The 26,135-nt window shown below is 41.2% G+C and overlaps 2 long non-coding RNA genes across 2 annotated transcripts in view; one reads left to right on the top strand and one right to left on the bottom strand.

The window, feature by feature from the left end:
- The window catches only part of Gm36212, a 30,822-nt gene extending 25,880 nt beyond the window's left edge, over positions 1-4,942 (top strand). Inside the window, exons 4-5 of the long non-coding RNA XR_882211.2 lie at positions 602-716; positions 4,698-4,942. This is a non-coding gene — a long non-coding RNA (predicted gene, 36212). The remainder of the gene's footprint in view (positions 1-601; positions 717-4,697) is intronic.
- A 10,234-nt stretch (positions 4,943-15,176) lies between these two features.
- Positions 15,177-22,538, bottom strand: 6030442E23Rik. The gene is made up of 2 exons (XR_003946701.1): positions 22,182-22,538; positions 15,177-15,462 (listed from the first exon to the last, which is right to left on the bottom strand). It is a non-coding gene; the product is annotated as an RIKEN cDNA 6030442E23 gene (long non-coding RNA).
- Positions 22,539-26,135: the final 3,597 nt, after the last annotated feature.

The raw sequence follows: 26,135 nt of genomic DNA, 5'->3' as shown, positions 1-26,135 counted from the left end.
TCTGGGATTCTCTTCTTTCTTGGTTCCCTTACAACTTGCTGAAAGGCTGTATCAGTAGCCTGTGGGTGGTAACCGGTGACTTGATTTGAGTTGTCAAGATAGACTGTCACCATTTCAAAAGACAAGAGGGCTCAAAAGGCCCAGAATAGTTCTGCCTCTTGTGAGACTGTGGAAAGATGCCAAGAACATCAATTGGCGAGTGTGCTTGATAAGAGGAAGTGAAGGCGATGGTCCTATGCTATCCTGTCCTTTCTCTTCAGGTCCATCAGTTAAGAAGATTACCCAGGGCCAGGTTTCCATGGGATAGAAGCTGAGAAATGAGGAGTAAGGGAAAAGAACATCCAGTGGGATCCCTCCCATGCATATTTCTACTGCTAGAGAAATTATTGGTGTGTCAGGTTTAACTATCAAACCTCATGCTCTTAGGCCAACAAACAGCAAATGCCTAGATCACTACCTGTGTTTACTTCTGAGAAACCACAGATATTATTATTGTTATTATTATTACTATGATTATTATTATTATTACTATCATGTACTAACACAGTTTCCAAGCAGTGACCGATATCAATAAGGGTATTTTGATTTTGATTTTCTCCAGACCGGGCAGTAATGTGCCTCTGATACAGCCTTCTTCTCAGAGTGCCTTGGCAAGATCTTGTTAACCTAGCAGAAGATAACTTCTCATATTCCTCTCTGCCATATGATGAGCAAAGGTAACTGGGAGCAAACATGCATGTAGGAATCATGCATCAGTCTGTGGGTTGAGATCTGCATTAAAAAATATTGAAATAAAAAATTATCACAGAATAGTCAGAAAATCATTTTTGTGATTACTATGCTCCATCAATGAAAGTTTAATTGTTTTGCTTCAGCCAATTATCACATTATTATTATTATTATTACATTATTATTATTATTATCATCATTAAAATAAATGAAGGGAAAGGTCAGCATTTAAGAAAGCTTTGGTCGTAAATATAAATAAGAATTTGGAATGTCAGGGAATAATACGTGCTTTGTTCTTTTTCGAATAGAGACAAGGGAGGTCTGTTGATTCTTTCTTATTCAATTCTATTGACCTGTCAAAAAATTTTTTTTGAGAATCTAGTAACTTTTATTATATCATTACACATGCATTTACCATTGTCCTGTTTATGAGATCTTGCTTGTATTCTCTGCTGTTCCCTTTTCTCCCTTTCTTTATTTGCATGTCATAAAAGTTCTGAATTTGTGCAAATTTCAGATAATTATTTTTCTGAGCTCACCGGAGGTTAACGTCAATGTTCTCACAAGTCTTCGCAGGGTCAGAAAATCATCCTGATAATTCTATGATCCCTTCTAGGGCATACTGGAGAAGCAGAAGTCTTTCTATAGTAACACGTTTGCAAGCAAAGGTTACTCCTGAAACATTAATTGGTTTCTCTTGATTATAAAAGAAGTACAGATAGGAAAATATTTGAAATGTATAGACAGGACAATACTCAAATCTTACCATCTCCCAAAACATTATTAGCATTTCAATTTACATCTTTCAGATAGATTGGAGCACACACACATGTGCTGGGCTTTGAACTCTATTTAAACTTGCTTTAGAAAGGGAACATGTGCCTTTGCTACAAAATAGTTCACAAAATAATTTTTAAATTATTTGCACTCATTACCTGAATAAATAATAATTTAATTAAACATTTCAATAGCATTTTAAATTATTATGAGTTCTACCTGAGCAAGCATCGTGGCTTGACAGTCTAATTTGATCTGGTTCTCTGCCCTCTCCCAAATGGATGACTCACACAATTAAGATTCTCCTTTAAATCCAAGGAGTTTACAAAGTGCAATGTGCCCTTCTGAAATATTCTGCATACAGAAAGAAAGGAAGAGAAAATGAAAAGGTTCAACTATGAAGAATATTCTGTGCATAGGCGATGATAGCTGAGTTCTGGAAATGCTCCCATAACCCCACCACCAAACCACAACATGATGCCATCACCCCCATAACCCTACTACCCCACTACCCCTATAACCCCTCCACCCCACTACCCTAATACCTTACCGCCCCCATAACCCCACCACACACACCCCACCACACCCCACCACCTCACCACCCCATCACAACACCCTCCATAAATCTACTACCTTACCACCCCACCACCCCCACCACCCTACCACTCCTACCATCCCCCACCACCCTACCACACCATCCCTCACCACCCTCACTATCTCCAACATCCCCATCAGCCCCACCACCCCCACCACTCCCACCATCCCTACCATTCCCACCATCACACCACCCACACCAAACCCACAACCCCGGAGTTGAGAAGTAGCCAGCAGAGCCATGCTGGAGGCACCATTCTTGAACCAGAACTTGAATTTCTGGGGACTCAAGTGCCAGCTCCAACGCTTGAAGATCTCTAATCAGTGGTGAGTTGAAAAGCATATTTCACATTTGTAAAGGAATAGAGAAAAATTCAGGATATTTTGTGGCAGGTTTTTTAAAATACAAAGGATTATTAAAAATTCAAATTGCAGTGTTTGCAATAAAGTTTGATTGGTGAGCACCCAATGGTTACTTATCCCATGGCTCTCAGCAGTAGCTCTCACACCATAACAGCAGAATAGAGCACAGGAAGTGATCCCAGGCATCTGCAGCAAACTCTTGCTGCTTCTCACGATGGATGACGAGAATCTGTGTAGACGAGCATTAGAAACATGTGCGTCCTTTCTCTTTCATCTCTCAGCTCCAGTGTCCCTCAGATTGTCTGCAGGGTGATTTACACACATCAGGGGACAAAAAAGATTGTCAGTATTCATTCATTATCAGAGCTGCCTTTGAACTGCAGGAAAGCCACCATCTTGCTTTGGTTCCCTCCCCAAATGTTCTGTGTCTGCAGCATGAAACATTAGTAAGTCCTTTAAACTTCTTGTTATCTTGAGACAGGCCAAGACCTTTCCCCAACTTATTTAGTTATAGAGGAGGGGGAGTGAGAGATTGGGTCCTAAATGTTATTCAATGGCATGACATGGTTTTCCCTGGAAGCCTGCCAGAACTGATGCTTATGAGGTGTTTGTCTGATGAACTGTACCCCTGTGACATGAAGCAGAGCCCAGAGGAGGTGGCAGTCCATCCTTCTAACTTAGGCTTGATTTACAAATCAAGAAGATCATTCAAAGCCCATGGAAGCCAGATCCACACCCCTTAGAAAGTCTAGCAAAAAATAATGATGGGAGCTTATGCACCCCGTGTGGGAAGTGGGGTGACTTTAACTGCTGTTCAGGTATTTTCATGGAGGCAAGCTAGAGCCCAGGCTAACTGCACTGTGTGCTTCAGTAATAGGAAGTCTGGAGAATATTTATTAGCCTATATCTGTGGATTACGGAGATCCTTTCTAATTAAAGTGAGCTGCTCTGTAAAGGAGTGGAAAAATGCCTAATACAGTTGACATAAACAGAAAAGAAAGTTGCAAGGAGGAAGAACCCCCCACCGCAGGATTAAAAAGCACATTCAATAGTGTGGGCTGGACCCACATATTTGACATGAAATTCTTACATCGGGGGCTGTCAGTATTTCAGAAACCTAGCTGTAGCCTGTGCTCTTTTCTGTCTTGACAGCCAGGCTGCACAGTGAGTGCTGATTTCCCTATTGGAACCCCAGATTCTGTGACATTTCTATAGAAACATATAGATCATTTGTTTGGCAGTCCTTTACAAACCATACACAAACCCTGGTTATCTGGGATCTGTGTAAAATACTGTGTGACCACAATAGGTATAAACAATATTGTAAGGTTTCCGATGAAAATGTGTGTGTTTGTTATAGGAATGTAGTGAATCAAGGTCATGAGTGAGGTGACGGTAACCTCCGGGATCCTTCCACTCAAGGTCATTATTATGCTGAAGGATTATTTACTTTCTTTGCCCTTTATTTTATTTACTTAATTTTTTTTTTCTCAGGATATAGCCATGGTTGGCCTGGAATTCACTATGTATAATAAACTATCCCCAGACTCACAGAGCTCATCCTGCTTGCCCTGTCCCAAGTGCTGGGATTAAAGGCACACCTTGCCATGGCTTCATGTTTGTATATTTTACTGTGGTCTTCGTTTTTTTTTCTCTCTCTCTATTATAGTAGTTCGAAGTTTATCATAGTCTCCTGCATTTCCACTTACCTTTATTCTGTGACTTCTGCACAAAAGCATTGCTAAGTAGGCAGACACAGCCTAAAGGATAGATGGGATGTCAGAGTGCTCAGATACTAAAACTAAAACTAGACTCAAGCCCCGAAGGGTGCTTCATCAAAGCGTAAAATAAGTACGGCTTTTACTACTTTCTTTTTGCATCTTCTATTTCTTTCTTGGCCACGATCTTTTAGTCTGGATGAAGACCAAAGCGAAAAAGAAAGGAGGGCTGTGGAAGAAAAGTCAAGTGGGGTGGGGTGGGGGGGAGAAGGAACAGGAATTGAAAAGAAAAAACAGAATACATCTGGTCCTGCTGAGAGTAATAGCGTTTATGTGAATGTGCGGACAAGACTGTGTGTTAAAATGTTCAGAAGTCTGTGTCTCTGAAATGCATCACCTCTATTCTGTGGCTCACGCATTTGAAACTTTGTAGAGAAACATAGACCATGATCAGGATTCATTCTTTCCAACACAAAGGACTCGCAGTTAAATTTCATTTTTCATCTTTCCTTTAAGAACGATGACAAGGGACAGTCGGTACTGCAGAGAAGTCTCCCGAAGCCTGGCAAGGATGTAACACATCACCGTGACCCACCTCAGAGGAACCCCAGCCCTGCACAGAAATCATGGCCCGTGACCCCAAATGGGACCCTTTGTTCTTCAGGCTTGACCTTCTTCAATTTGTTACACTGTCCACCTTCAGTTTGTCTTAGAGGGCTTCCTTCCTGAGAAATCCAAGCATCCCAGCTCTGTGAGTCCATGATACAAAGATTTCTATTACTCCTTACTGTCTTCATGGGAACAGCCTGAGAATGTAATCTGAGCTGGCTTGGGTCTATCCCTACACAGCCACATCATAACATTGAAGTGTAGATTTATAGCACACTTTATGTATATTTTCTTATTCCCAAGGCCCCCCTTTTCACAGATACATACACAACATGTCATGTAGAAAATATAAATTGTTGATCATACAAGCACTTTCCTTCTTTTTAAACCTTTCCAAAGGTCTTTTTGTTAAATACACCCAGATGCCGTTTGACAGATGAGGGGCTAATTGCTCTGTGAATTACCTCTATCGATTCCTGTTTCATGTTGAGCCAAACAAACAAAAGATATTAATGCTTTGAAAAAAATGAATGATGACCTTTCTCAGCAAACACAGCTTGCGGTCTCTGATTATTGGTGATTCCAGAGAGCAGCGGTCAATGGCAATAGCTGTAACGCTATGATCGCTATAATAAGCTTGCCTGACCTTCTCTGCCATGTTAAGTGGTTTAAATTTATTTGCCCAACAACAGAAGAGCTTTTATTTAAAGTCACAGAACATTCAATTCAGTTTAAAGATGTAGTGTCGTCTTCCGACTTCCCTCCTGGTCCCTTCATGCGCCTACATGCTAAGACCACTGCCTTTCCCACCAGGAACCAGACCACAATACCATAGGAAAAAAGCAACAAATGTCCTTTCTGTTTAGCACCCTGGGAGCCATTTTTACTTTCCAGGTTGTTTTTATTATTTTTAAAATAAAACATCAGAATTATCTTGTTTCTTTCTCTTCTTAACTTTTGGCCACAGTGTGTGTTAAGTTCTAGACCGTTTGAGCCCATACAAAGTCAAGAATTGAGGGAGACCAGTTTTAACCACCTGAGCCAGAGATCAAAAGCTCAATTCTATTTTTATCTAAAAAAAGTAGGCTGTTTTATGAGTCATTTCTTTGTCCCCAGAGGAGACCCTTCCAGTTCTGTAGTGGAGGAAACAGCAAGCCAGCTACTACCTCAGAACAGCCTTCTTATCAGGACACATACACATCTCAGATATCGCTGATTAATGATAGCTTTATGTAATTGGCAGTCTTAAATCCTGGCAGTTAACAGAACATGGCTGTGGGCCCTTTAAGTGCCTCCTGATCATTTTTCTCTACAAGTCTTTGTGTATAACGGTGAAAATATGCACAGTACAAATGGTGAAAGCCTTGGGTGTTTAGGTAGGAAGTGTCTGCATCCCCCATCCAAGATTGAAAGGAAAATCTCTTGAAAAAAAAAGGGGGGGGAGGGCGCTAATACTTCCACTAACTTCCTGATGCAAGGAATGCCAAAAATATCCAGGAAGTAAGTAGTTTCTCTAAGAATGTTTTGGTCCCTGTGCACTAAGATCAAAGCAGGAAGTGCAGAGAAAAACAGCACAAATAATCAAAAGGCATCCTGCCTCCTTCTCACAGTCTCAAGCAGCTAGCTAGCTCTGAGGTTAGATGGAGAGCTGGGATTCTACTCAAACACCCTATCTACTTTTCTCTCTAGATGAGGACCAAGAAAACTGCTGTGACATTTTCAACTACACTTGACCTTACTGTCTATGGGAAGTGCCATGCGGATTTCCAGAAAGTTCAAGGCATGATTTCTGCATGTGACTTTCATTTTCTAAGCCAGGCACTCCAAAGTTCTTTCTCAGTGTTTACAACTGCTGTGTACTTTCTCTTCCTGAAATGCTATTGTGTGTATCTTTCCTTCGACTCTACTGCCTTCCTAATTCCCTGTTCACGATTTAACTTGAACCCCCTTTCCACATGTGTGACGCCCCCACTGAGGATTCACCATTATACTCAGGTCACACCTTGGTTTCAACACTTTGCATGCCCATTTATTTACTGCTCCGTTGACCTGTGTCCTTTGGAAGTCTCAACTGTGCAGTTCAGGCTTCTGCCATGCACTTGGGCTTAGCAGATGAATGTCCAGTGTTTGAGAATGGATGAATGAATAAATTAATAGATGAATGTGATCATTTCTTCAGTTAACTTCCATCGTACAATCAACTGTTCTAGACCTTATTAGCTTTAGTGAACTGTGTTTTTATAGTCCTCTGTTGGTCATCTGGGATTTAGTTGGCCATTGCTAAGCTTGACCATGCTGCCTAGGTTGGGGAAATTCACCCATGCACACTCTTCATTTCTCATTTGAGAGAGAAAATGCTGCCCAGGCATTAAAAAAAATAGCCACAGCACTTATAAAACCCCTTAAGTCATATTATTTCTACTACTTCCTATTGGTCAGAGCAAGTTGTAAGGAAAGCCCTAGATCAAAAAATGAAGTAATGAATTCTTGCCCTTCAGTCATACGACAAATGTCTCTTCTCAAAATAAATACAAAGGGGTGGTGGAAAAGTTGCTCACAGTAACATGGGCTTGGGAAGTGGCTCATTTTCTCAAGTGCTTGCAGTACAAGCATAAATTCCTGGGTTCTGATCCCAGAGCCCGTTTAGGAAGCTGGAGTGTTGAAGTAGATTTACAACACCAGAGGTGGAGAGGTGGAGGCATGAGAACACCCAGGGCTGTGTGCTCTTGCAGGCTAGAGAACGGCATCAGTAAGTAGGTACACATACATAAAAGCAACTATATACACATACGCACACAAGAGAGATCACAGTAATAAGCAAGCCTATTAAGAAAATGTTGATAACCACATGAAGATAAGATATATTTGTTTACCAATTATTAGAACAGTGAGAGAAAATATCAATATTGGTTCTTCACCTTAATTTCACCAACACAGAACCCACCCAGTGACTTGAATGTGGTCTCTGAATACATATTTATAAAATTAGATTGAAATATAGCTGAACCAATGAAGAAAGGCATTAACCATCCAAGTCTGGGATCCGGGTCTGATTCCCTGGATCTACGTAAAGGTTGAGAGAACAGAGATCGAGTCACCTCAGTAAACGTGTCCTTTGACCTCCACACCTGTGTTTGGACACACTCGTCTATCCTGCCCCACACATGTAGACACAGTAAGCAGTATATTTTTAAATTTAGAAAAGTCACAATAGGAAAAAATCCTGATGGTTTTATTTTTCTGTACTTTTTAAAGGCAGAATTCTCAGTGGACAGATGTGTTGTTGACATAAGATGAAAAGCTAGATGTGAAGTGTTGACTTTAATGAGTAAAAATAGTTTTAGGCTCCCTGTTCACATGTGTCACCCATGGAAGTTCATTTAAACCATTGCAAGCCTCCAGTAACAATACACAGGCTGACCCTTCCCTTTTGCCTCCCAAGGTCACTCTTTAAAGGGGCTTAGTGAAATCCCTGGGTAAAGTATCTCCACTGCTGCGCCCTTACAGAGACTGGGTTCCATCAGGGTGGATGCTTAGCCTCCCAAGTCTAGGCATTGATTTACAAGGAAGAACATAGCTTAGAAACAGGAGAGAGGAAGAGAAAAAACAACTAAAACCCTGGCAATAATCAACCCTTGTGAATTCCTGGCTTTCTTCCCTGGGGGGCCCAGTGGGGCCCACTCGACTGGGCCAACCCCACACAGTGCACACTGGATTGGTGGTCCGCTTATCAGGGAGAATTCCACCCACTCGGCCAAAACATACAGAAGGAAGCACACAAGAAAAAAAAATGTGAGTCTCAGATGCAAGCCTGGGGATTGAGCTTTGTGCAAAGCAAATAAGATGAGAGGGGAATTTTTCTTCACTGTTTTTCCTGTTTCACAGGACAAGCACTAACGAGATGAATCCTTAGTATATCTGAGGAGCTTTACTGCAGAGAGTGGCATGTTAGGTGACCAAAGGGATGCTTTCGGTCATTTGTCCTAAATTTGCTCTATAAATGCATTATTTAAATGTGATGTAGTTGAAATCATCCCCGTTTGCACTGCTTGATTTTTATTCACATGCTACAACTGCTATGCACATTAAAGCTATGCTGCATGGGAGAGAATGCGCAGAGCTCCCTTGAATGACCTTCTTTCTGTTGGGTTAGTGGACAGTGCCAGGATTCAGGCTTACAGACATAAAGCATTGAGTTCTTTGAAGCAACAAGATGGTTGCCTGATCGAAACCTTTGATCTACCAGTGTTTAGGAAGCACACCCTTCAGACCTCTAAAACCATGAGCCAGTGGATGTGCCACCCTTGGTCCACCTCAGTCTCCTGGGTTGTATTGACAGGCAAAGCTTTCATCTCATAGGGCCATCTCTAACATCACGATTTTCTCTCTACATTTTTCTATATTTATAATCCCATCCCATTTTCTCCTAACAACCACCTGTTTAGTAACCCTTTGAAGGACCGGTCTGCAGAGGTTGAGTGCATGTCCCCATTCAACTGGAGCAACAAAACTGAGAGTTCTCGGGGCCATTGCTAAAGTTCCACTGTGACCCTGGACTGAGAGAATTGAACGTTCTTAATAAATGCTCTGTGGTTGTCAACTTCTCATCTATACAGAACACAATTGGCTTTCAGAGGGGAAACTGGAGAATTTAACATGCTCATTCATGTTTCTCTAGATTGCCACGCTACTCCAGAATAGAGGAGGGAAATCAAATCGGAGGGAGGGATGAGTAGAGGAAACCAGTAAGATGGGACCCCAAGCTGTTCTCGTAGATACAGCTGCAGGATTCTGCAAGCACATGTCTTGTTTCCAATGGACTTTGGAAAGGCGAATCCATCCAAGTTATTTTGCCATAAAAGGGAATCATCTCTTGAGTTTGCTTTCCTAAAATCCTGTGAAGCGGAATGACCACAGCACTCCCTAAGGTCCAGAGCAAAGAATCTCCTTCTCCTCCCACATCCCGACCCCTCAGGAAAAAAAAAAAAAGATTTCCCACTAGAAGCTCAAATAATTACAAACATTCTTTGGACAGAATACAAAATTTGGGTAACAGGAGCTTGGTTTGCAGAGGGAGAGTGTGATTCATGTGTATCGTTTGATTGTATATTATCTATGAAGCTATCAAATTTGGGAGTTGACTACACATGATAATGGGTACAGGGGTGCTGTGTGTGTGTCTGTGATACATGTTTCCTTTGATTCTCTCTTTGCTACTTAACTTTAGGAAGAGTCCTAAAAAGAGACCCAGGCACTGCCAATCTCTGAAATGGAGTCTTGCTTCTTAAACCATGTCTAGGTAAATTACCTTTTCCGTGTGAGCATTTCCTTTGAGGAGAATCCTGAGGAGGAGCCTCCAGGGAACAGGCTAACTTTTTAATGGCTCTCTCAGATTAAGAGGAAGGAAATATGAAGTCCTTGGGGGAGGCACTTCGCTAGGCTGTCTGCATCCTGTAATTCTTCCTGAGTCTGTGAATCATACTTTTAAGACTCCTTTTCAAGGGCATTTGTCTTCCTTGAAGAGAAGTCCAAAGCCGAGAAGATGAGGTTTAAAATAGATCTCAATCAAGCTTTTGCCATAAAATCAATTGTGGGGGTCTTGCTGTCTACCCTAGGAAGGTTGACTCTGGTTACATACATGCCTTCTGTCACCATGGGGGACACTGCATAGGATGGTTCTTTAGCTTCCTTTGAGTTTCAAAATTTGCCAATTTTCTGTGTCTTCTCTGTTTCTTTGAGCTATACTGCATACAATTTCCCAGTCACAAGCTGCACTGGAGAATGATTTCCGGCTTGCAGGGAACACTGGAAGGGCTGAGTTGTTACAGCATCATTCTTTGAAATCACTTTAGGGAGAGGTCTTGCTTTTAAAACAGCATTCTAAATGAAATATCCAACAAGCAGACAATTAGAAAGCACACTTATACCAATTCCACAAAGCCAGCAGCACCTTTCTAAACAATTTCTGCCATGACTGGGCTTTATCATAGAGTGAAGCATTAGGTCACTCAAATTTCTGAAGAATTAAGGAGCAACAAGAACACAATTCTTAAAGGTCTAGGGTGTTACAATAGCAACAGCTTCAGCAAGAAAGCGCATTTTACTGAAGCATGAATTTTAATCTTTAAAGAAAGCATTAAAAGTCAAAAAAGCCCGTTGAAGTGTGACAAAGGACAAATACAAACAATATGGAACAGCAACAGAGCACACAGCACCAGCACTGAGCATGCGTGGAAACTGTGTGCTATGACCACACACCACCTGGCAATGGAGGTCATAAATGTGCCCCTTAGATGTTGGGTATTAATGATAGGACCAGATGTTGTAAAATGGCAGGGGATAAAACTTTCCATTCATCTCAACTGTGTTATTAAAACTAAAAGTGCTCTGAAAAGTTTTGTTATTGCTTAAATCCAAAATAGGATCACACAAAAATGAAGTTAGGCTGTTTTTGAGTAATTGGATACGCATAGTTGAGTTGGACCCTTTGCCACTCCCAGTTCTGTAAATTCTTATCCTAAGAGTCTGCAGGAACCAGGTTGTGGTTAGGTATACCTGAACACCAGCATCACCCAACTTGAATTCATGTGTAGCAAAATGGGATTGATCAGACAAGGTTGTACTTGTACACTCTGTGTTTCCTCTCTTTGCAGCGGTGTTCACTGTTGCTTAATGAGAGATGACTGGGTTCTAATCAACTCCACTAGTGATGGGCATGGTGGCTAACATATGGATATGTGCATTTTTCAACTCCAAAATACTAAGAGTTCTGGAAGGCAAAGAACATCTCATTGCAAGACTTTTGGATAATGATAGTGTCTCAAATATATTGAAATATATACAAGGAGGAAGGAAGAGATGATCAAAGACCACTTAAGCTCTGTTTTAGCCCTTTCTTGATTTCTTGAGTCTAAGCCTTGATTTTCCATTATTTTAATGGTCACTCCTCATTGAAATTTATTGTCAGTGTAAAGTGGGAGAATCTAGCAATATAACTGTGAGTCGTACTTATATATGCTTTAAAGAGTTTTAGCATGAGTGCTTATGGTTCACAGTTTGTTTCCATAGCTTCTACTTACAGAATATATTAAAAAAAATACATCTTTCTTTCGTGGTATTCTGGGTAGACAAGTAAAAATTGTGAGGCTAAATACTTAATGATTAGGGATTTATTGATTAAAAAGTGGGGACGTAAGTAGGAGAAAGAAGAAAGGATGAAAAGTAGGGAGGGAATGAGGAAGGGAGGAAGAAAAGGAGGGAGGGAGTGATGAAGGAAGGAGGGGAAAGGGAGGGAGGGAGGAAGGGAGGGAAGGAAGAAGTCAGGAATAAAGAAAGGAAGGAAGGAAGGAAGGGAGGGAGGGAGGGAGGGAGGGAAAGAAAAGGGAAGGGAAGGGAAGGAAAGGAAAGAAGGAAGGGAGGGAGGAAGGAAGGAAGGAAAAAGGGGAGAGAAGAAGGGAGGGAGAGAGGGAAGGGAAATATATGCTGATCTTTAAGATCTTTTTAAAAATGTTTTTCACTGTTCAAGAGATCTTATGAGAAAAAATGTCATTGGCAAATTTTAGTATTTTCAAACTAACGTGAGTACATAAAGGCATACATTTTAAATTTAAATCCTGTGGGAGCAAAATATTTAAATTTTGTATCTATTTTGTTTAGCTCTGATTTCTATAAAAATCTACTGCTTTATAACATACACCATCCCATATTACAGAGATTATAAATACAAATATTTTATTACTTATGCATAAAACATGATTTGTCTGGGATATAAACCACAGCGTTCTCAGGTACCACTGCTATTTGATTGTTCTGAGTATTGGCTTTCTGACAGGGTTTGGAATGAAGCCATTTTTATTAATTTAGTTATTTTTGCTGATATAAAAGCCCGTCTATCATGTTAATGATGTATCGGTCTGCGGTCCCACCGAACAATAATTACAGAATGTCCCTAATAGTAAATCATTTGTCACAATCACAGCTCAGTACAACAACCTTCTGTAGAGCAGGGAAGACATTATCTGAATAGCAATACACCTTTATGTGAACCGATTAGGAGGGATCTGGCCAATATCTGAGAGTCAACTTGGAAACATCTTTCCCAGGTCCCAGCTTGGGGACAGGAGATGCTGCAAGTTTAATGTCCTCTGGCATTGGCTTGAAACCAATACTTGTGCTCAAGAAAGAGTTAATGAGGGTTAATGCAAACCTAAGCCTAAAAGGGGGGTGGGGGAGAGAGAGAGAGAGAGAGAGAGAGAGAGAGAGAGAGAGAGAGAGAGACCTTTGAAAAGGAGAATTATTAGAAGTGCTAAAAGCCTGACCTCATTCCATGTTTAGCAAGAACTGAACACAGAAGACGCAATGCTCAAAAGAGAGAAGCTGAAGCCAACAAAGGGCAGAGCTCTCTGAGCGAAGGGTGGATGATTTTACCACAATGGGGATCAGATTCTACTTTAGAGGAGTCCCAACTTCAGCTATCCTATCTATATTTATAAATCATAAGAAAAAAAGAATATTTATTGCAGGATTATACACAGGGCCACTTGGGAGAAGAAAGACTTTATTTACTAGATAAATAAAGTTTTCCTTTTTCGACAGGATCGAGTGGCAGGTATAGAGAGAGGCTTCTCCCCTACTGCTTCCCTTCTGCCCTACTTAGGCATGTGTGGCTTCTCTCCTGTCAGGGCGCATGAGGGTCTTCCCTGGGCACAAATGTTATTACTCAAAGTCTAGACTTTCATATCAAGAAGTGTTTTAAGTATTTACTATAATGAATCCTTTCATGCTTCCAAAAACATAGTTCCATTTTAAAGATTAGGAAACTGAGGCACAGAAAACCAGAAGCCAGATATTTGCAGATTATACCAGAAAGTGGGGAGTAGGGGGGTTCTTGGGCTTAACTAATTCCCTCCCTCACTGGGTCAGTCAAACTTCATTTGTTGAAGAAACCTAGTGAGGGAAATCAGCAACACGGGTTGAGTGTCTGTGAATTTAGTTCTTGAATTTTGAGGAGAAAACACCTACCCCATTAGTTTACTCACAGATTCTTAGTAAGAGGAAACCTAACACATCAGTTTGGCAACAATGTCTTGTTTTCATCGATCAAGTAACCAAAGCATCTAGCAGATAAAGGGGACTCTAGTTTCAATTCAGGTCATTGACATTAAGGCTATATTGAGTCACACAGCCTCCATCCCCATATTCTGTAGGAAAAGCTGCCCTGGTGTTGAGTTACATGGGTCCTGTATAGCTTTGTTTGGATGGTGGGGGTTCAAAAACCCTGGAAAAATTCTTCTCGTGATTTTAAGGGCATAACATGCCTCTCTCTCTCTCTCTCTCTCTCTCTCTCTCTCTCTCTCTCTCTCTCTCTCTCTCTCTCTCTCTCTCTCCCTCTCTCTCTGGAAGATGTGGCTTCTTCATTAGGCATTCTGTTGAGGATAGCATGGAACACATGCACATAGAGAGACTGCTGGAATACTTATCGTTAAACCCAGTGACTTAACCTTAGTCTTCCGGCTCAATTAAAATGTAAGGAGTGGAGGGGGCCACCAGCAGAGGAATGCTTTGAAAAGCTCAGAGGGCTTTCAGAAAACAGGAGGTTCCCTGAAGCACCCACAACAGACCTAGACATTTAATGCTGAAGAAAATGTGTGAGGTCCAAAATCCACACGTCCAAAATTGAAATCCTAAGACTCAAAACTATCACTGAAAAGAACGATCTGTTAGACCTCTGCTCACAGACATCCATCGCTTATTTCTATGATATTTGTTTGATTTTGAGACAGGGTCTTATGTAGGCTAGGCTTCCTTCACTTTCTCCATAGAGCTAGATTTGAGCTTGAATCTCCTGGTCCTCTGGAGTGCAGGGGAGTGAGTACTTGTCCTCTTCTTATTTACAGTTCTGTGAGGCATCAGAGGACCCCTACAGAAAGAATAGGCAATCTGCAAGCTATTCTACCTCTCCCGGTGCCAAACTTGAACCCTCATTGAAGTGTGCATCCTTAGAGATTTTGACCCCAGTGTTATGGAGAAAAAGAAAAAGATTTGACTAAAACTTGATATCAGTTATCATAGGATACTAGAAGCCAGAGCAAGAACTTGCTGAACCGTCCCTGTAGCCTCTTGGCACCCTTTATGCACAGTGGCCTGATGTTCTGGCTGGAGACCTTACAGCTGCTCTCGGGGGAACCTGGTTCAAAGGCACATGCATCCTTGACATCGCTGCCATCTTTTCTAAAGGGGCAAAGTCCTATACCAAAAAAAAAAAAAAAAAAAAAAAAGTCGAATAGCTTCCTCTTGCCCCAACCCCACTGTCCCCTACCCCTGTGTTCTGTCCAGAAGAAAAATCCCTCAGCCGCAATGGTTGTTTTTATTAAATTCTCCTCAATAAAAAGCTCAGGCAGGATTTATTAGGTACTCAGGGCGGACGTTTAGTATTTCGCCAGTTATTAAGTGAAAATCAATAGAAAGCAAAGAAAATGGAAGTCACCGCACTGTTAGCGCACCGTTGTCGCCCAGATATTATGTCGGCTGTCTTGTAGATTCATGACAGACGAAAGAGGCCGGGAGAGAACTTTCTGCTTACATTGCAGGAGCCAAAGTGGGGTTATTCATTAGAGCAGGCAGCCGGCCAGATGGATTTCCAGTTCAGTTTTACCATTTATCTTTAAAACGCCTGTATCGAGTGAGAAAGAACACTGATATTATGTGATATCAATGGCAGGTTTATGTATCTAAATCAGGATTTATTGTTATTTTGTTCCAAAGACCTTTTTTTCTCAAGAAATACCATTTCGGTGGAAGAAAATAATAGCTAAAACCTTGTCAAAGATAACCTTCCCTGCTGTCCCGAACCACTCGCTGTAAAACAAATAGAACCCGGCATATAAACAGTTCTAACCACATCCTTACAAATCATTTCTTCTCAATTCCTTCCCTCCCCATTTCAATATCTATTTTTTTTAAATGCTGCAAACATGATTTTTTGGGTCATTTTGTGTTTTCTTTTGCGGGGAGTTTGACTCTAAATAATGTGAGCAGTCATTTTAATTGCATTTTAAAAAGCCTTAGCTGTTTTCCGCCCTTCTGCGGCATGATAGGAGTTGTTCCAGAAGCATTCTTTAGAAAGCTAAGTACTGTGTTGTTCTTTCCTTCCCCTGCCTTGAAATGATCTTCAGCATCAAAACACCCACCATTGCAATCTTCTTCAGCTACTTCAGAGTCCTTAAGAGCAAGAGGACCTTTTTTTTTTTTTAATCTTGAATTGTTGATGTACTTTTTGGGTAGCTTCTGGTTTTCTTCTCTGAAAAACAGATCATAGCAGCAGACTGGATCTGGTCTGGTCGATTCTGCTAAGTAACTGATGGCAACAACTGGCAGAATGAACATGCTGTATAAATAGCCCTCGAGAAACAGAGTACAATCCATTTATTTGTAAAATGCCATTAGCGACACATTATGATTGGAAGAAAAATTATATCTGGATTTTGATGGAAGGTCTTGCTAATAGGACATCGTTGATACCTTTTTGGTTTTTTTTAAAGTTACATTATTTTTTTTTTGACTTTTTTTTTCTTCGTGTTTATGAGAAGAAAACTCGAATTTAGTTTTATATGGACCAACATTAGATAGCAGCCAGGAATATATGGTCTTGTTCCAAGTTCACGATGAGTGAAAATGAGCAAATTTCTAAATCCTTGAATGATTCTACCATCTCCCACGGAAGAAAATGTATATCATATTACAAAGAAGAATGAAATGTCTTATTAAGCAATTGTTCCCTGCTATTTTTCTTTATCTACTTAGGCAAATTATTGAATCAAGTGAAAAAAAAAAAGCTTACTTTACCAGATTTACTTTCTTATATTTTTCTATTTGGACATGCTTCCCACTTTTGTCCTTCAAGTTTGTTGACAATCAGAGTTTTCTCTTCTAATTAGATGGTATACTTAAATTAAAATGTGGAAATAATTTTCTAAATACTCCGCCACTTTAACAGAGTCCTTATAGAGTTCTGTATGCATTCATGTAAGAGTGTCTGGTCCTGCGATTGGAGAAACAGTGCAGTAGTTAAAAGCCCCTGGATCTTGGTTGTGCTCTTTCAAGCCTTTGCTGTCTGTCACTCCCCAAGTATGTGACTGGGGACATTATTTCAAGACCCATGCCTCAGTTCTCCCTTCCTTGAGATGATGGAAATAATCCCTTGGCCATTTTTCTGTTTTCAAAATATGTAGGCTCTCACTTAGCTGGAATGAGGTCCTCAGAGTTAGAGGGAGCCGTGAACTCTGAAGGAACGAATGGGTCCCATGTGATGCTGTGGTCTTCTAACAAAACGGCAAGTAATCCCCCGGAGGGTTCAGTTATCCCTCTGCTGTCCCGTTAGTCACAGTATTTATTAATGCGGAAAAACACAAGCTTAAGTTCCAGTCATGAGCATTCCCCTCAACCCAAATTCTGAATTAAAGAAATCTGGCTTAATCTTTTCTTCCCAAGGTGAACATGCAACCTGAACCAACATCAAGAGTAATAATAGTGTCTGAACATAACCCCAGTGTTATTGATTTATTAATGGCTTTCTTGATTTGGTAGTCACGAGGTATAATGTATGACTAGAGATCAATTTATAGAAACCTTAGTTTGTTGAAAGGTTTTTCATTCTAAAAATATTAGTAACACATACAATAATAAGAATGAAATGATAGTGATCATTAACATGACTTGGGCAGTGCAGCCAAGGAAAATGAAAGTTGGTGGCTTGGATCTCATAGTCTCCGTGCTCCGTGTGTCCGAAGGACACACAAAGTTATAACGTGTTACATTATAGTTTTGTGGGATTTTTGTCATGTTTACCTCTCCAGACATTATGGTTTCTAACTGTAGCTTTCTTTTTTCCCACTGTAATTGGGAGCTGAATGGAGGCAAATTGAAAGTCCTCATCCAAAGGAAGAATTATATATTATATAGTCATGTTGTTGGAAAAATCAGGGTAATTTTAAAACATAGCAGTATTGTGGGAGAGAAACTGCTGTACGTTTAAAAGTATGTCCAAGGGCACTCTTACTTTCTTTTGAGTTCCAAGGGCAGGGAGAAGAACATGGGCTAGTGTTGGGCTACCTGGCTCTGCACACGTCTCTTGGTCCTCACCAGCCTCGGGAACTTGGCTAGTAGTTTACACTCTTGATGCTTTGGGTTTTCATTTGCTGTACTGGGACAACACACAATTCCCATCATAGTACTGGGACAGGTAGTCCTTCATCCAGCGATAGGAAAACCATCCTTCTAAAACATTTACTGAAGAGTCATGGAAGGATGATGCAATTGTTTGCTTCCTGTGGGTGCAGCATGAGGCTGACCCATCTCCTCATATGGTGGTTGTTCACTAGGAAACTTGAATGATCATACTGTGGTCTCCGTGTCGGGGATATGATAAAAAGATCAACCTGATCCTTCTTCCCTCTTCTTTTTACTGTTCTCCCCTTCTTTGTCTCTTCCTTCCAGCTCTCTCTTTCTCTCCTTCCTGTTCTCCCTTTCTTGCTTCTCCTCACTTCTTTTCTTCCTTTGATAAGATTTAGCTTTGTGGTCAATACTGACCTTGAATTTATGATTCTCCTGCCTCAGCCTTCTGATAGTTGGGATGCCAGGGATGTAGGCATTGCTGATGAACTAACACTCTGTGAACTCATTGGCTGGGAGTAGGAAAATAGGCTTGCAGACATAGCATATAGGTTAAAAAGTCAATAGCTGAGTCAGAAGTCATAGCTGACTGCAGAGTAGTCTTGAACGTCTCATACACACCAGCACGGTGAGGAGAGTTCTGCAACGGCATCATTCCAAGCACGGCTGATTTACCACGTACAGATGTTCAGAGCTTCATATGCTGTTGATACAGAGTTAGTACTGTATCATCTTAATTCCTTCGTACTTTCCATAGCAAAATAATCCTAGTGGCCAATGCACTGGACATCACAGCGTTAGGCAGAGGGAAGTGTGCTCAAAAGGCCCGAGGTGAAGAAGTTTTACACTACTGAAGACCTATTCCTTTGAAGAACAGAGCTCAGAAACCTGTTTTCTTTCTCAGTGCCACAGTTCCGCACTTTGGAAGAAAAGCCACATCAAAATAAGTGCACATCCCTGCTCACATTCATTCATGAGAAACTTAAGTATATCAACTTGGAAAGCAGCAGCTGGTTATTTATAATGAAATGCTTCAGGATCCTTTGCTAAAGTGTGAGCTCCTTGTCAAAGCTCAAAGCATCCTGTCTTGGTCCCTCTTTGCTCCCTATGTCTGTCACATCCGTTAACACTTCTTTCAAATGCTGGTGACACAATGAACTTGCCCATGCACTAAGAAAAATGAAGGATGAACCTGCCTCCCATGGCACTGCCCATCACTTATATGTCTGAACATGGCAGGCCTTTGCAAAGGAGAATCTAGGCTGGGCAGGAGTACTGGCTGAGGACTGCTGACAATTAGAGACCTAGCCCTCTATGGCAGATCACGGAACATAAACAATGGCATTTCTCCAAGTAGAAACGAGGAAGTCACATCTCTTCTCAATTCTAGAAACAGATTTCCTTTGTAATACATGCACGCACACACATGCAAACACATACATACATATAAATACACACACAAACACATATACATGCATATACACACAAATACACACACATGCATACATATATACACATAATATACACACACACTATATGTATATATGTATATATACATATATACATAAATATATACACATGAAAATACACACTCATACACACACACACAAGCTAACATGTATATATGCACATATACATATACACACACCCCACAACTTTAACTCAGTGATTCAGCAAAATATTTCAACCAAGCACCAACATCTGACTTGATTAGGTCAAGTCATCTTCTATTTCTTCTTAAAAAGGGTGGATTATTAATAAAATCACACTTCTTTAAAAGAAAAAAAAGGCAGAGAATGTAAATGTGGCACTAATTTAATTACACACAAGCGCTGTAAGACACTAATGTAAATATTCTGGTGAGCAGGCCTAAGATACTTGAAGCAATTACTTAAGGGCTCCCTTTCAAAGAATCTCTTCCCTTTTTTATTAAATGCCTTTTAACATTAGCACTTTCTTCCTGACAAATTAAATGAAATTTCATTACTCTCCCTGACTTAATGGCATGAGACTCCTGCTGAGGTGAGAGTTAACCCTCCCTGGACAGCTGAAGAAGGCTCAGACATTTTGTCAAAATGCCACTGTCCTACCACACAAAACAAAGGAAAGGGAAGAGGCCTTTGTATTTCACCAGAGCTGCTTACAGGGTCCTTCATTTCCTTAATGTTTTTTCAGCTGTGACCCCTGCCCAAAAAAAAAAAAAAAATCTTTAAAAAACCCCTAGTGTTGTTTTCCAGAGCTCTCAAGATCACAGGATGGGGATTGGGGGTGGGGGAAGAGAGAGAGAGAGAGAGAGAGAGAGAGAGAGAGAGAGAGAGAGAGAGAGATTGCCAGAGCAAGTTTGTGAGTGTGTGTGATTGAAAACTGCAAATAATGAAGGGGAAAATAATCGTTATATGATACTCACACATATTCTCAAAGTTTGATCACTTTTAATGTGTTTAAACATCACAAAACTCTACAAAGTAAGAACTCATAATGTCCTCACTAGAAGAAGGGGACATATATATGTGCGATTAAGAAACTTTACCCAAAGTCATACAAGGAATGAACAACTGAGTCAGGTTAAACTCAGTCAACGAGTGATTGTCACCAATTTAGGGGTTTGGTTATGCAACCTTGGCCTTATGCAGGCGGAAGTCTTCCCTACGCTTTATATATTTGGACAAATGAAAGCTCAGAGGTCTTAAGCCATGGTCTCAAGGTTGTTCAGTCACCATCTAAACAGGATCTTGGACCAGCCTTGTCCTGTATAGACACAAGATTCAAACTTCAGTTTTCAAAATGTGGTCTCTGGAAGAGTTCATCTGTAGCCCTGCCTTATTCCACCCATTTAGGAGGAAGGTGATGTTCTAATTTTCTAATGTAGTCTTAAAGAACACAAAGAAAAGCATGTTTGGAAACCAAGCTTCACAGTTGGAAGATAGGAGAACTCTACAGGAGCCATGGGTGATAGAAAAGCTGGAGACCTTATTCTATTGGGCTCATGAGCTATGAATGAGTACAAGCTAGCCAGGTGTAGTGGCACACACCTTTAATCCACTCCTTTAATCCAGCACTAGGGACACAAGAGTAGGCAGATCTTGAGTTCAAGGCCATCCTGGTCTACAGAGCAAGAAGTTCCAGGACAGTTAGGGCTACAGAGAGCAACCCGGTCTTGATAATCAAGGAAGGAAGGAAGGAAGGAAGGAAGGAAGGAAGGAAGGAAGGAAGGAAGGAAGGAAGAAAGGAAGGAAGGAAGGAAGGAAGGAAGGAAGGAAGGAAGGAAGGAAGGAAGGAAGGAAGGAGAGAGAGAGAAAAAGAGAGAGAAACAGAGGAGGAAGGGAAGGAGGGGGAGGGAGAGAGGGAGGGAGGGAGGGAGGAAGGCAGGCAGAAAAGGAAGGAAGGAAGGAAGGAAGGAAGGAAGGAAGGAAGGAAGGAAGGAAGGAAGGAAGGAAGGGAAAAAAGTTAACAGTTAACAGAGATGAGTCTGGTAATCCCAGCACTTGGGAGGCTGAGGCAGGAAGATTGCCTCTAGTTTGGGAACAACCTGGTCTACCTAGAGAGACCCTGTCTCTAAAACAAAACAGAAAAAACAAAACCCTACTGCCTGTACAGTGAGAGAGTACTTGCATTAGGTGCATGATGCTTCAAGTTCAAACCCCAGTACCACAATCCCACTCCCCAGAGGGTATTAGTAATTTACCATTTCTCTTTGTTGTTTATATTTGGTAATGGGATGGGGACTAAACCCAGAGTGACACTCTCCTGTTGAACTACACCCCAACCCCAAAGCTGTTCTGTTTCTAAAGTGTGCTGGAGAATCCACCGGGTCAGACTCCTGAGGTCAGCTTAACAGGCCGAGAATTAATTGTTTAAGAGGTATTTCCTTACTCCTGTTCCTGGGGTGGGTTGTTGTTGTTGTTGTTGTTGTTGTTGTTGTTGTTGTTGTTTAGAGAAATGGCCATATCTTCTGGGAATCAGATTTTACGCTCTGTATTTTTAGAATCTGCTAGCTTTTCCTTTTGCAGACCTCATGTCCCATCTCACTTTTACTTCATATTAAAGTTCGTTCAGTCTTGCATAAGCTTTATGATGATGGATGGTGGCCATTTCCGACTTCAGACATTCTAACTGGGAGGGTGTCTTCAGCACGACCATTTCCCTGCTCCGTGAACCTCATGGTGCGAGTGTGTTGTGGAAGAAAAGGCTGCTCTGAGCAAAACTGATTTTTCTACGTACCTTCCCAGTAGCTCCAACTTCTTAGTGTCCTGTTCCATCTTGCCCAAGGACTGTCCTTTCTAAGACCCCAGGGTATGTGGAAGAAAAATAATCAGTTCAAAGTTCAGAAGACAAAAGTTGCAAGGAAGATTTTCCCCCCCATCTCCTTGGTTGTTCTAAAATAAATGTAGCTTTAGAAAATCAGGATGTCGATGTTTTGAAAGACTCAAAGGCTAGAATTTATTTGGGTACAGCTATCAGACATTGAGGGGCTGGATCATTTATTTTCCTCTTGTGAGGTCCAGGTAAAAGTCCAGTCTCTCTCCATCCCTCCCTGGCTGGGTGCTTCTGACAAACAAGGAAATCAAGAACCCAAAATAAGTATTTTATCTAAAAAATGTGAGCTATCCCAAAACAAACATGAAAAGGCACAGCTGCCAAATTCCACAAGGGAGGGGGAAAAAAAAGAGTCAGACATTGAGCCAGGCTTGGGATCGCACTGGGGACTAATGGGTAAGGTTTGGCCAGCTGCCCTGGAGGCCTTGAGGGACACTCAATCCAATTGCCGAGCCTTAGTGGATGTGAATCTCAAGGTTACACCTGGGTGTTCAAGGGCAGGGCCAAGTGTAATCGGCACTTAGATCATAGATTAATCTTATTTGCCATCTATTAGGTTTGATTCCTCTTCCCTTTCTCCCTCCCTAAAGCCAGGATTATTGTGATAGTTTAAGATAATGGATTCTAACGGAAGAAAGGTCATACAGGCACAGAGATTTGGAACCTTAAGATAATATGATTAATCTAAAAGCTTCTTTCTCCACGGGGAGGGTGCCGCTCTTCATATGGCTAATTGAGAGACGAGAGCTGAAAGACCAAGAAAGAGCATCAAGAAAGGGAGTGCACAGAACTGAGTCCTTGTCAACAACCGCAATTAATTATCATTGTCAGGATGATCTTTCATTAGTTTCCACACTAATAAGATAGACTTGCCTCGTGCCCCAGCTGATAAAACCTTATTGGCAATGTCGATAAGAACAGGTCAGTATGAGGAACAAGGATTCATGGACATCTTCATTTCATTTTTTTTTTCTAACTTTCCAAAACTAAATGACTAAGTAGATGTGAGTTTCTAGGGCTGCAGAGTACAGAGAAAGTCCTTACAAGATGCTTGTCATAATCTAAGCAGTAAATGAATACTAAACTCTCATCAGGAATCCTCGGAACACTAAGTATAAATTGTATATTTTAAGGCGTGTGGTCCAGGATTCTTTAACCAACATGAGAAAATGCAGAGAAAAAGTTAAGGATGCCTTTTAATTGTTGAGAATGGCAATTAAAGGCCTTCCAGAAGGTCTTTGTCCTCGAGCATTGATAACAAAAATGAATAAGAAAGCCTCATGTGTAAACGTGGAGTCTCCACTATCTCATTTCCATCCACCCTTCTGGGTTAGAAACCTGTTGCCTCTTTTACTGTCACTGTTAAAGTCTTTTCATCAGCGCGTCTCACTGTTGAACTGAGGGTGCTTCAAATGCATGGAGATCCTTATCCATAGCTTGGGATGTATGTACCTACACATCTCGATTTCTTACACAGTGTAGATCATTGACACCATTAAATTCAACTTAAACTTTCTTCTTGCTCTCTCTACTTTGATTTTAACCAGATCAAAATGAGTTGTTAGATGGCTTCAGACAGCACAAGGAAAGGACCTACCTTCAGGAGACACTGACTTCCTCCTCAGATTTCAGAGGCAGGGCCTCAAGCAGAGGAAGGTGGGATATAATTTCCAGTATGGAATTTTCTGAACAGACCCTTTCTATTAACTAAGGGATGTCCTAGAGTTCACTCACAGGAGAGAAGATCACACAAAGCATCTCCCTAGCCCAATGGAAGAATGAGAGAAGGAATGATTCTTGGGTTTATTGGGTCCAATTCCACGAATGTAAAGTGACTAAAAGATCGGGATGAGGGAATCTCGTCATGTAACCCAACTCATGAGGTCGTACATAAGGCTATCAATATTCAATTGCAATCTGGGGACCTTGAACATCTTAAAGCAGTATGAAATAATCAAGAAGAATCATGGAAACTCATGGAAACTGGCCTGAGAACCAGCTGCACCCTGGATAGAAATGCCTGTGTTCGAATCATGCAAACACAAGCACTCCACAGTTCAGCCAGGATAAGCAGGAGCTGGCTGATGAGGAACACGTTGGGGAAAGAAAACACATTCCTCTTGCTCAAACCTCCTTTCTCTGAATCGTTGAAACATTTCTCTCAATAATGCTGAATGCATTGACTTCCTACCTTGAAACCATGTTTGCCTGTGACCAGTTTGTTCTGCAGCCTTTGGGAGACTGGAGGGAGAGCGAGAGTTTTGTCTGATTTGAAGGAAAGCATTTATTTCCCTGCTCCCCAAATCAAATGCAGATTTATTGTTAAAAATCGACTTCCAAATGTAACATGGAGCCTGGGCGATGACCAAAAGGCTAAAATCGCCCATTTAAAAGCTGACTCTGGGTCACTTTCTGACCAGCGGTTGAAATGAGTTGAATTAAAAGGCTCCAGAGCAACTCGGGACGTCTCTGGTTCTTAACAGCTGTGCTTTGTTTCTGTGTTTAGTAACAGGAAAAGACACAAATAATGTGTGCTCCAGCCGCATCCCTATTCGGAACGGTCAGTACAAACAAAACACACCAAAGCAAAAATAAAGCAAATACGAGTCTTGTCCTCTCTCCCCACACCCACCCACCCCACAGTTAATTCTGAGCTGGAGACCACCAGGAAAGCCTAGTTGGACTTTTCTGCTCCATCCCTTTCTCCTGTCATCTCATTCCCACGTTTGGATTTTTCCTCATTCTCTGAAAGAAGTGTTGGCACTCGGCAAACCCCCCATCCATCACAGCTTTACCTAATATGCGATGTGTTTATTCTTCTAGGCACGGGGCATATCACTCTCAAATGACTGACAACAACTCTAAAATGAAATGGGCCCAAAGTGGGCTGGAATCACGATGGGGAACCTCTCTAGTCAAACATCAGGCAAATTACTGTGAGCCCCTCCTGCACCTTCAGTGTGGAAATGTCATAAAGTAATAAACAGGGAACTCCCGAGCACGTCAAGGGCTGGATTTCAATAGATTTACATATTAAAGGCACAGGACACGTTGCTTCTGCTGTGATCCCCTACCTACTGATGCCCCTACCTTCTCACTTCCTTATCTGAAACATAAGGTGTGCTGAATGGTCGTCCCAATACATTTAGTTTTTAAAGAACAAATAAAGAGAAGAGGAGGAAAACTTTGGAAGGCTAACCTTAGCAGTATGTATGTAGTATCAGAATGGGTTGAGATGTGATGTGTCTATGCTTGTGTACCTTAAAATATAGTGTATAAAAGACTAAAGAAGAAAAAGTAGAGAGAAACGCTGTAAGTGGCTAAGCATTATTAAATTTTCACATGAATTCTTATTTTTATATCTTTAATTATCAGTGTGGAAAGTGCTCAGTGTGATAGGCTAACTGATGGCTGTCTTTTAGAAGACTCCCAAAACAAATTCGTCCTCTCATTTTTCATCTTTAAACCACCTTACCTTTATGTGATGGTTTGAATGAAAATGCCCTCCATAGGCCCTTAGGGAACAGCAATATTATAAGGTGTGGTCCTGTTAGAAGAAGTGTGCCATGGTACGTGGGTTTTGAGGTTTTAAATGTTCAAGCTAGGCCCAGTAACTCTCTCTTTCTGCTGCCTACAGATTTGGGTGTAGAACTCTCAGCTCCTTCTCTAGCACCATGTCTGTCTGCATGCTGCCTTGCTTCCTGCCATGATGATAATGGACTAAATCTCTGAGACTATAAGCCAGTCCTGATTAAATGTTTTCCTCTTTTAGAGTTGTCAAGGTCATGGTGTCTCCTCCCAGCAATAAAACCCTTATTACGACACCATCCTATATACGAAATCTTAAAATGTGCCAGC

Source organism: Mus musculus, chromosome 7 (genome assembly GCF_000001635.26).
Source record: "Mus musculus strain C57BL/6J chromosome 7, GRCm38.p6 C57BL/6J".
NCBI lineage: Eukaryota > Metazoa > Chordata > Mammalia > Rodentia > Muridae > Mus > Mus musculus.
The sequence above is the reverse complement of the archived record's forward strand: the minus strand, read 5'-3'. Positions and strand labels throughout refer to the sequence as shown.